Source organism: Sinocyclocheilus grahami, unplaced genomic scaffold (genome assembly GCF_001515645.1).
Source record: "Sinocyclocheilus grahami isolate Dianchi unplaced genomic scaffold, SAMN03320097.WGS_v1.1 scaffold934.1, whole genome shotgun sequence".
NCBI classification, from domain to species: domain Eukaryota; kingdom Metazoa; phylum Chordata; class Actinopteri; order Cypriniformes; family Cyprinidae; genus Sinocyclocheilus; species Sinocyclocheilus grahami.
The window spans coordinates 427,745-433,744 of NW_015506113.1; the positions used below are offsets into that span (position 1 = coordinate 427,745).

At 38.7% G+C, this 6,000-nt stretch overlaps 1 protein-coding gene across 3 annotated transcripts in view; it reads left to right on the plus strand.

Moving 5' to 3' along the window:
• Window positions 1–6,000, plus strand: part of LOC107564436 (guanine nucleotide-binding protein G(I)/G(S)/G(O) subunit gamma-12-like) — a 91,010-nt gene that overhangs the window by 60,544 nt on the left and 24,466 nt on the right. The window contains exon 1 of one of the 3 annotated variants that reach the window (XM_016249533.1): window positions 3,642–3,698. The exons of the other annotated variants lie outside the window; for them this stretch is intronic. The gene's annotated coding sequence lies outside the window, so the exon portion shown is untranslated. Of the gene's footprint in view, window positions 1–3,641; window positions 3,699–6,000 lie in introns of those variants that run through there. 3 annotated transcript variants of the gene reach the window in all.

A 6,000-nucleotide genomic window follows, 5' to 3' on the forward strand; every position in this document is an offset into this window, starting at 1 on the left:
TCTAACATGCATAACAGCACATGCAAAGCATGCAACGACTGTGGCAACTTTAACATTTGAAAGGATACTATGGCAAAGTTATTGCTTTCTTTATGCAAACTGTTTTTTTTTTCATGAATATATGGTTGACCTGAAGAATGAAAGCTATATAATACACTTGGAAAATTATGAGCTATATCACCACTTATCGACACTAGGGGTGTGACAATACACTTAGCTCACGAGATGGGACAAAATACAGATACTTGGTTCACTAGAACAAGACAATATTGTAATACTATTTTGAAGAAATTTTCAATGACAAAATATTTGTCTTTTAATTACAAAAAGTAAAACAATGCAGTTGTATTTTGAAATATTGTAACTAATCTAGGGCTGTAACTAATGATTATTTTGGTAATCAAGTAATCTACTGATTATTTGGCAACTGAGTAATCTGATATTTTTTAGTAACACAAATAGACCTAAGTGAAAACCAGGCTTTAGTATGACTATTTATGTATAAACTAACGATGAGGCAATAATAATTGGCTCAAATAAAGTATCAAAACCAAGTAATTACATGGTTTTATTGAACAACAGTGTTAAAATACATAATGTAATATGCCTATACATAATATGAACATGACCAACTTAAGTACATTATGTATTATAACAAAAACCTGCAGAGGGCGCCAACGGCCTGGTGACGTTTTACTTTACAGCGTGATTAAACGATGTTTAAATCCATTCAATTTTTATATTTGGTCACATGCAAACTCAGAAACTTTTCTTTTGAAATCGCGATGTACAATAAATGGCATATTTAGAAATATGATGTATTCTCCTGTGTTGGCAAAGGTTTATAAATTATTTACGTTACAAATCTAGTGAGAAAATGCACAGTTTTCCCAGATGAACGTTAAGCAATTCAAATTCACAGCAAATACAGAGGAAGAGTTTAGCCTTTAGTCTTTACCGGTAAGTTACCATTAAGCGATCATGTGTGAACAGGACCTTTTCAAAAATCCCGGTAAATTTTTTCTGGCACTCATATCATTCTTATGGAGATGACATGATTACTCTGAGCTGTTTACAAAGCTCCGCTGCTTTTTAATTAGGTTTTGTATGTAAATATGCACTAGATGGGCATCTTTGAGCATTGCGCCTCGCAGCTTTTTCAATGTGTCGCGCTTCTCCATTCATCGGGGCTGCGACTCTTCAGTTGGATACTATTATGCACGTCTCGTGTTTATAAGAGCAAAAAATTCTGATTGGCTAGTAATGTTAGTTTGGTTGAGAGTGAAAGCTGTGCTCCTCTCATACCATTGGTAGGCGAACTCATGGACTCGAAAGTGATATCAACAAGTTTTTTTTTAAATTTAGGATTATTTTTTCCACAGCCAAACGCTGCATGCCGGAGATCCGGCATGGTGCCGGAGAACTTTAAGCCCTGTTATTATGTTTATTTCCTTGGATTCTTGTGAAATGAGCTCAGTCTGGCCTGGACCCTAGACTTAGAATTGATTCATTGGCAGGACCTAAATGTGTTTGCTCGAGCAGCACAAAAATAGTCTAACCCAGAGCTCAGGGCTCCAGGAAGTGGTGCGTGAAGGGAAAAATGGGATTGAGCTCTTGTCAGCATCAGCCCCTCCTCTGTTGACCCTGGGGAGGGTACTGTAGCCAAACCGCTCTGCTCAAGCGTAAGAGACACGCTCTTCCTTTTGCAGCTTTCCTGCATGGCTTGCCGGGGAGCCTCTGTTACTATGTCCCTCACTCACATTAATGCTGCTGAGAAATGAGGACATCCCCTCCTGCTCACTTGGAGCGTTGTACGACTGATGGACGTCAGAGTTGTGCGTCTGTACTGTTGCTCAGCAAGAAACACGGGGTTGAGCAGTTTAACATGAAATACTCCAGATACTCAGTGGCTCTTTCACAGAGTCTTTACGCAACTATCTAGTAGCATGTTCCAGTAAATGACAGTGGTGTTGTGGTTTTTTTGAAGCTCGAATTAAAGGGATAGCTGACCCAAATATAAAATATTAAAAAATATATAAAATATCATTTACTTACCCGCTTGTCATTACAGACCTTTCTTCCGTGCACTTTGCTCCTTCCATACAATCAAAGTGAATAGAGACAGGAGCTGTTGAGCTCAAAAATGAACAAAGTTATGTTACACAAAGAGTAACATGAAGTTTCTTATGTTAAGAAATTAACATAAAATAGGTCATACAACAGCTTAACAGCTAAATGTATGGGCACATTTACCATTGTTTTGCAAATTTTTGTGGTCAAAATCTTGTGAGTTTTCAAATAATAATTATGAATTCTACGAGGACATGAAGGCTTGTTACAAGTCGGAATCTCATAATTATGGTCATCCAGACATGCATGCACTTTAAAAGACCAAAATGTAAATTATTTGATGAAAATCTTCACCTGTTTGAGCTGTAGCATTTACACTTGTGCATATTCTAATTCATATTCATGCCTTAAACCATGTCATAACCAATCTTGAAATGGTGAATTCAAATGTTTTCAAAGAGCCAATGAGGATAAGTTAATTATTTTTAATTTGAAAAACTTATTTTTCTTTCATTTTCATTTTCTATGTAGTGATTTTTATTTATTCTAGGTTTGCATTTTTTCCATACTTGCATACATGCATGAGTGTTATTTCTCAGCAGTGGAGTACTTGACTGGGATTCAGAGATTCTTCTGCTGCCATGAGATAAATGTAGAACTCACAAGCAGAGTTCACCAATGCAGCATTTTCTCACCAGGTCAATGAGTGAGATTTTGAGGAACTGGAATCCTTATATGTGCTACTGTCATTTAATCGGTAATCTTAACACAATCCTTCTTGTATTTTTAATACTGAAGCACACATGCAACCACAACTTCCCTATTGTCTGCATGCAGAGATCACAGAATATAATGATCCACTTTGATAGCATGAACCGTGAAATGACTCAAAGTGTCTGTTGTGCATTTTTGAAGAACAAACAGGGCCCAGACAGACTGCTCTTCTTCATGTCGGGTATGTGTTATCAGGTTTAAAGGTGAGTGCTCCATAGTGCATGTTCTGTTTGTATGGAGACAAAAGAAAGCCTTTCTACTTTCTCATCACACACAGAGCCCTGATCAAACCCCACTCCATGATAAAACACCTAAGACCCAAACAAAAGCTGTATCGTGATCTGCTCATACAGGCTTTCAGCGAAGGTGAACATGCACACTGTCATAAAAGATGACCTCCGCATGACTCACCTGTCCTCTTTCATCTCCTCAAAGATTCACTTACTGTATACATAACATGACAGTAGGGTGAAGAAAAGGTGATAGGCCACCAGCAGCTCTGAAGATGCCGAGTGGTTTAAAATGTTTGTCTCTTTGTCAGTGCACTTAACACAGTCACAGTGAGGATAAAAGCTGAGTCACTTTCAGCAGTTGCATGTTCCTGGATTTTTTTTTTTTTGCTGTCTCATTTGGTGTAATTACCATAATGGCCCTTTTTTCACCTGTATTAAGATGATTTCAGTGTTCTGATCGTAAGTGGTCAGTTCTGACATATTACCGTTCACACCTGGTCTTAATGTGCCTTTTAAAAGTGTCTCCTGTGGCCACTTGTGTTTGGATTTTGTCTAGACCCTCCCCTCTTATTTCATCAAACTTTACATCACTTTTGTGGGAGCGTTGAGTTCAGGGCACAGGTAAGACTGAATGAATGAAGCCATTACGCTGCTTATGAGTGAACAGTAAAGGAAGCGAATGGAAAGGAGATGAATGGTATCAATGATTTCAATCAGATGTTTTGGCACAATATAGTGAAGTTTGAATCAATTAATTTTGTGTGCTTTCTCAAAATGCTCTGATCACTCACAAGTTAGGTCGAGTTGGCGGCCTTTTGTGGCTGTTAAAAATCTTTCAACCATGTGAGCGCCTCCTTTAAGATAGCAGACCAGTTGAATGTGTTTTCGACTACCTCTGGAAGTGGTTGAAAGTGGACCAGCTTAGACCCTGTTTACACCTGTATTTATCATTGAGTATGTTTACATGGACAACAATAATCCGATTTTAATACGATTAAGACAATACTCTGATTAAGAATCTACCATGTAAACAGAGATTTTTGATTACCTTAATCCGGCTAAAGTCATATTCGAAGTAAACAGAAATCGAATTAAGACATGTGGAGTATTCCTATTTTAGTCACATTACTGAAGTGCAGTATAGACATGTAAACGCCTTAATCACATTATTACGTCGTGTAGGACTTTTCGCCACATTTTGCGACAGGATACACACTCGGCAGTGCTCATCCGTTTGACGGCAAATAAAAGAGCTTCAACACTGCCATAGTCTGTATGCATTTACAAATAATTAACTGCACTTGAAGCTTTCATAAAATTAAAAATGAAACACCCAAAACTGTACATGGCATCATCAAGAAGACTAACTATAAGTTTATACGTGAAATACCAGAGGGGACGTCGGATGGTGTCACGTGGGACGTAATGACGTGTGCCATTAATCGAACTATGTACTGTAACAGGTACAACGGGAACATGAAATTAATATTCTAAAAGCAACTCATGTAAACACCGTAAATAATTAGATTACTGATGTCCATGTAAACATAGTCATTGTCTACTTGTGATTGAATCGATGTAAATGTGTCTTAAAGGGATAGTTCACCCAAAAATGAAAATTTGATGTTTATCTGCTTACCCCCAGGGCATCCAAGATGTAGGTGACTTTGTTTCTTCAGTAGATTTTTAACTCCAGTCGCTGCAGTCTATCAGTCTTATAATGCATGGCAATGGTAACAAAATCTATGAGAGTAAAAAAAACATGCACAGACAAATCCAAATTAAACCCTGCGACTCGTGATGACACATTGAAGTCCTAAGACACGAAACGATCGGTTTGTGCGAGAAACCGAACAGTATTTATATAATTTTTTACCTCTAATGCACCACTATGTCCAACTGTCTTTGGGCGCGCGCACGGCATCCGGTGCGTGAGGTGTGTACACGCTCTGGCATAGTTTACGCAAGCGCTGGAAGTGATCTCTCGCGCGTATACGTCACTCATTGTTTACACGGTGCACAAACATTGTAGGTATGACGTCTAATCAAAATGGTACTTACATGCGCTTATCCGGATTGTTCAAACCGACTTAAAACTAAAAGATTACGTTCTCTCGCGCGAATTCATTTGGGAGTGGTGACTTTCCACGTAACTTATTCACAACTTCTGAGCCTGCTCGCCTGAAGTTATGGTTGATTGCTCTTCGGGCTGGATATCAACACACACATTAACGTAAACTACGCCAGAGCGCGTACACACCTCACGCACTGGATGCCGTGCGCGGCGCGCACAGTTGGACAGTTGGACATAGTGGTGTATTAGAGGTAAAAAATTATATAAATACTGTTCGGTTTCTGGCACAAACCGATCGTTTCGTGTCTTAGGACATCAATGTGTCGTCAGGAGCCGCAGGGTTTAATTTGGATTTGTCTGTGCATGTTTTTTTTACTCTCATAGATTTTGTTACCATTGTCATGCATTATACGACTGATAGACTGCAACGGCTGGAGTTAAAAATCATCATATGTGTTCTACTGAAGAAACAAAGTCACCTACATCTTGGATGCCCTGGGGGTAAGCAGATAAACATAGCATTTTCATTTTTGGGTGAACTATCCCTTTAATACCAGGTGTAAACAGGGCCAGTGACTCATCTGGAGATGAACTTTTCTGAAGTTATGATGCAAATATCATACTTGCAAAACAACAAGTTATTTCCAATGTTTACTGATTTAAACAGGGGTGCCTAATCCTGTTCCCTAGACTTTAGATCCAGCTCCAATTAAAGACAGCTGACCCACCTAATCAAGGTCTTCAGGATACTAGTGTAGCGTCTCGACCAATCTGACACACTAATTTTAATTTGATTTAACAAGAAGGCTACACAAGGACAGCTGGACACGCCTACCTCTGGGTTACAGG